Raw genomic sequence first — 6,000 nt, forward strand, 5'->3', positions numbered from 1 at the left:
ATTATAATTTATTTATAATAATGTGATTATAGTAGGTCAGTATAGTGACCCGGCTACACTAATTTGTGAGGTTACCCCTGAGAGCTGATGCAAAAGGCTGCCTCATGCCCTTAAGTGTTTTCAGGAAAACCCAAACTATTTTACACTCCAGGAAGAGACATTAACCTGCTGCCATGACAGCAGTGTCACAAGTCTCCATGAAGCCATCTGTCCCAGTGACAAATGCCACACTGATTTATTTCTGGCAGGTTTCTGGAGGCTGTTAAAATCAGGTCCTCTGAGTTTTGAGATCACATTGTTCTCCAGATGGAGAATGGTACCACTGATTTATGGATACAAGGATTCATAGACTGGGTGGGAACTGGTCCTGGTTCAGCAGTACAGTGTAGTGTGGCAGAACTGTTTTGGGGACCCAACCTGGTCTTGGTCTTGTTGGACTTTCCTCCCCTGTGCCAGACTTATGCAGCTGTAGTACAGCAGTTTGGCATTGCACAGACCTGCTGCTGCCATGCGGGTGATGATCCTAGGTTGATCTCTCTTAGGAACAATCCATGTCATGTCATTGCATTTTGTTCTGGACCTCCTTGAGGTGGGCCCTAAAATGTTGGTGATGTTCCTAAAAGGGGAAGGTCAGAGCTATGTGGACACGTTGGGTGTTGCATCACCACCCTTTCTGTAGCTATTTTCAGGATGAGAGGACTGAGTGCCTCCTCCCTTTTCTTTTTAGGGTTGTGAAGGTTCTCTCTTCCATCCAAGGACATGGCTGGGAATTGTCAATCTGTAAATTAATTTCTTCCATTACTTAAGTTTTATAGATAAGTATCATAGAGCCATAGAACAGAGTCATCCTCCTCTTCTTTTTATGTATTACCTGGAAGAGTTTCTTTGGCTGGCTTCTGGAGAATGGCTTTTCTACTATTCAGAAATCAAGTTATTAAATTACAGCAGACAGATGAAATTTAAAAAAAAAAAAAAAAGAGATGAAGCAGCAGCAAATCCTACCAGCTACCAAAACATGTTAACTACTAAACAGTGTGGCATCAAAAGACTGTTTCAGATGGGTAAAAACACACAGCCAGCGCTGATGTTTAAAACATTTAATGTGATATGCTCTTGATATATACCTGGTCACAGGCCACCTTAAAACAGTCATTGATCACCATTTTTAAGAGGTACCTTCTCCATTGCATCTTCTTGAGTTTATGTTTTGTATTGTTTAGAAACTGCAGTTACTTTGTTGTTGATTGCACAGCTAGTAGTGATAAAGTATAGCTAGTTTATCATCGCAGCACCTATCAGTTTGCTGAAACAACATACAACATGAATTTCAAATTCAGGGATGGCTGCACAGTGAGCTTGATTAAAAATAGGATCCCTTGCCTGGCCTGAATCTAGCATGCCGACCCCAACTGCAATAAGTGACTTCTGGAGGGTGAGATTGGAAAAAAGTTTGGAGGAGGAGGAGGGCCGCTCCACGCACAAGGACAGGCTTGTCCCTTCCCTGGCTGCCTGCATTCCATTCTGTGAACACCACAGGCAGGTTTAAAATTACATACCAACAACTTAGTTACTGTGGTGGATAGAGAACTTCAGGAGACACATTAGTTTAGATAACCATGAGACTTAGTGATGGTTGTGGCAGCTCTGGTACCAGTTGGCGATTTAGTTCCGGCCATCAGTCTGTCTAGCGAATTCAGTCTTACCAAGCATCAGAAGAAATTTCACAAAGAAGGCAGAATACAAGTTACGCTTTCTTGCATAATCCCAGGCACTGGGAATCCCTCAGTATCTTGTATGTGTTTAATTTAAAAATGGGAAATAGACATTGCGCAGTGAGTAATGGGGAATAAGCCTGATCAAGGGCTACCAACTATGAAGGTATATAGATGCTGGAAAAACTTCCTTTTTCTTACAACTCCTTTTCCTTACAAACACCTTAGTACCTGTCACTATCCAAACACTTGTCATTCATGTTACTGACTCTCCACCAAGAAACAATTTGGTTTTGTTTTCCAAAATGTCAGATTTCAACCAGATTTGTTTTCTAACCAAAATATTTGGCCTAAATAGCAACATTTTTTTTCTGATACAAATTGAGATGTCCTTCAACTGTGGCTATGTCTTCCTTTATTCCTTTACAATCAACATGTTGTCAATGGCAATCAAAACCAAAAAGTAGAAATAGAGAGAAAGTAGGAATTAAAGTTTCTTTTATTTAATTTTGATTCAGGACCTATTCTTGGTTCCTCCTGTTTTTCACCTATGAGAAACCAATTTAAAAAATCAGTTTTCTCTTTGACTCTAGTTTGGCAAAGCATTTCATGCTTAAATTTAAGAACAGGAGTACCTTATTATGGTTTTGTTTGAAGAATATGCATAAACATAGTGCTAAAAAAGACAACACATGCTATTTCACTAGCAGATATGTTACAGAAATTGAACAACAGCAAACTCCTGAACTTTGACATGTCATACAGAGTCACAAAATAGCAATCACAAATGTTTATATCACACATTAAGCCCAGATTAGAACCTGTCCTACATAATATTTTGACAAGGTGATAAAACCTTAAAGTAAGTGTTTCTCAAATTCCAGTTTCTATTTTGAAGCTGAAACCAGAGTTCAGCTCTAAAAGGTCTTCTCCCTCTCTCTTCTTAGGAGACAGAAGACAGTGTTTTAAGCATGGAGTAAGCCTAGTTGTCTCCTTCTTGGCACACTTATGCTTGCAGTTCTCACTTCATTTGAAAGACAGAGCTACACTTGCTTTGTGGACGTGGTGGGCTCTAGTCTCAAAGGGGGAATGATGCTGTTAGTTTCTGCTCTCCATCTTAAATCATTCTGTCAGCGTTTCTTTGATCTACCCTTCCACTGCTGGCATAAAATGGTTTTTCTTAAGTCAAATGTGGGGCAGAGTGGAGTGGAGGAAGAACTCACATGGACAGACTTCAGTCTTATGTAGGAGATGACAGATATTGAAAAACTACCATTTCTCAACCAGAAATGATGCCTAGATCTGTGAACTTCTCTACTCCACTGAACCAGGAGATTAAATGAGGCAGAGTGATGGCAGGCAGTGCTTGCTGAAGCTTGGTGCTGTCAGTGTGCCTGTAGGCACAGCTGTAGTAGATCTATTTGCTTTCTGGGTCAAGACTTGAGTTCAAGCCAGGCAGCTATATGCATAGCCAGATTTATTCCTTCTTCATTGGAAAATAGTATGTAGCAAGCTGAAGGATTCAGCGAGTGATTAATAAAAGTAGGACATCTTATGCATTTATTAATAAAAATGTTGAGTTTAGGTGTAACTAACTGCCACAGTGGAAGTTAGGCACACACAAAGAAAAATACTTGATTAAGGTAAAAATACCTGCAAACAAAATGAAAATACAATGGCTGCAGTGTATGGTTTCTTTGTGAACTTCAAAATGAAGTTGAAAATACAAATCTTCTACAGTTTCTGTGGATTATTAAAAAAACTCCACTTATTACTCTGTAACATATATACATACATATACATACATGATTTTTTTCTTCCATTTCACAAGATACCAAATTGTGATCTGCACTGTCTGAGGGGCCTTGAGAAAGCTGCATTTGGAAGAAGTACAGATGAAGGAAGTGGTTTCCCTAGCAACAGGAACTTTGTGTGAAAACTCTTCAAATACATTCTTGTCTTCCTCTTTCCTGTTTGTGCCTTGCTCAGTGTTTTGGTTAGTGCACGCTATACAATTAATCCTTCAGAGCACTATTCTCAAAACATTGGCAATGCCAACATGCAGAATACCCCCTTACCCTGAAAAAGTCCTGTGCCCCTCAGAAGTCCTTCCAATGAACTTAAATAATTCACCCAAAAATGTACCTTGTAAATTTCAACAGCTTTCCAGAGACACTATTCTGTGAATTATTTAAGATCTAGGTTATAAAAATAGCCTTATTCACAAAGCTCATTGCGAAGTTCAATTTAATTTCTTTAAAATTTCTACTTATGACAGAGTTAATGGATATCTCCAGACTAAAACTTTCAATTTCTCTCTCACACACACAGAATCTTTACATATGAGCACAAGCTTATGGTTTACTAGACTGGTGAATGGTCAGCTATACCATGAATCTCTGTTAGTATTTGCGATTTGACTCAGAAAAGATTGTAATGTTTCCTCATTGACTCGGTCTTCATAAAACCTCAGGGGATAGCTCAGCTAGGGAGATGGCTTTATTACAATTGGTTTGCTGGCTGCAGTCTGCATGCTTTTGCTAGCATTATAATACATATTCACAGATAATTATTGCCTTAATGTTTTTCCCAGAACAAAAGCATGATAAATTACCCTTTTTACTCTTCATCTTATTTTACTACTACTTGCATCAGTGCTGAGTCAAGAGCAAGCAAAACCCAATCAAGTTGACTGCCATGTTCCTGGTTATTACCTATGTTTTTTTCCTTTCTTTCCTTTCATGATTTGCATATGTGTCAAATTCTCAGACATAAAAAAGATCTTTTGTATTGAAGTCTAGAAATTTTTTCCAACACTGTCTTCGTCTCTGGGAGTTATGGGGCTGGATACAGTCTTTAGTTAGGCTGTCTTTGAGAAAGAGAACATTTAATTTAGAATGGAATTCCTGAGATTTTGGTAGAGATATGCAATATGCTGAGAACAGCCTTCAGGAAAAAAGTTATAGTTAATCAGGAAAGCTCTCTCAGGTTGCTGGGAAAAGAGAATGATGTAGTGGGTGCACAATACACTCATAGTCCTGTGGCAGGATCAGGAGATGGGACTGAAAAAGCTGTGGCAGGGGGTACTGGTGTGGGGGTCAATTTCCAGAGGTCTCTTATCTGTTTTCTCCAAAAATTGCATGCCTAAATAAGGGTGTGACATTCATACAATGAATATCAGCAGCAAAAATGGTCGTGGTGGCTAAGAAGATCATTGAGCAGCATGGGCACCCTGTATAATTATTTCAGAGCTTTAAAAGTATGTTATGTCAGAGCGTAAATGCCGTCAGTCAGGGCTTAATCTTAGTGCCAGAACTAAGTTCTAAGTTAACACAGACCAACAGTTTTTAGCCAAAACCCCTCAGGCTAGCCTACTAATGTTATTCATATCCCTGTCAAGTCTGCAAAGAGCAAACATCATGCAAGTGAGGGAGAATCATATCTGTAAAGATTTAGAAATCCCTTTTCTCTGTAGAATAGCAGCTGTGCTGAAATATACAGGCTGTTCATAAATTCATATTAATTTTTACCTTACAGACTGCTGAATGACAGTTATTCATCACAGATCCAAATAATGTATTTTTTTCAGAAAAAATCCCAAACCCTCATTCCATTAATGTGTATGAAATATAAACAAATATGGGGAAGTTTTAAAAACAATGAGAGTCATGGATTTGTTATGTTGAGTCTGCAGTTTCTGATGGGAGAGACGTATATCAACAGCAGGCTTATTAAAGCCAATGAACCAATACCAACATTAGATATATTTAGCCAAAGGCTCAGTGGAGAAAGTAGTTCTCACAAATACAGGATGTACATCAAATAGAACACCAATTTGCATGATTTTAACTACCAAAATGCCTTACCATTATTAGTTTAGCTTTGTGAGAAAGGTGCTGAGCACTGTGTTGGGTTTCATTTCTCATGACTGAATCCTAGATTGACCTTGCTAATCCTTATGGAATAAGAATCCTGCAAGAGCTAGATTGATGGACACATGAATAAGTATGTTATACTTGGGAAGAGTGAACACGGCCTCACAAACTTTCAAAGATAGTCCATAATCATATAGTTAAGGGAAACTTGTTTGATACAACCTATAGAAGAGAGTACAAGCACAGGATGATATCAGTGCTCCTATGAGAAGAAAAAGAAAGGAAGAGCAAAAAGGAGGATTGCTCTAGCAGTGCTGCATGCACGTTGCCAGTAACCTACAGCTGGTCCCCACACCCTCAACGGAAAAAGGAGTAATGCCATTCACCACATTTTGCTTCTGCAACTCAGCAAT

This window comes from Buteo buteo, chromosome 17 (assembly GCF_964188355.1).
Source record: "Buteo buteo chromosome 17, bButBut1.hap1.1, whole genome shotgun sequence".
NCBI classification, from domain to species: domain Eukaryota; kingdom Metazoa; phylum Chordata; class Aves; order Accipitriformes; family Accipitridae; genus Buteo; species Buteo buteo.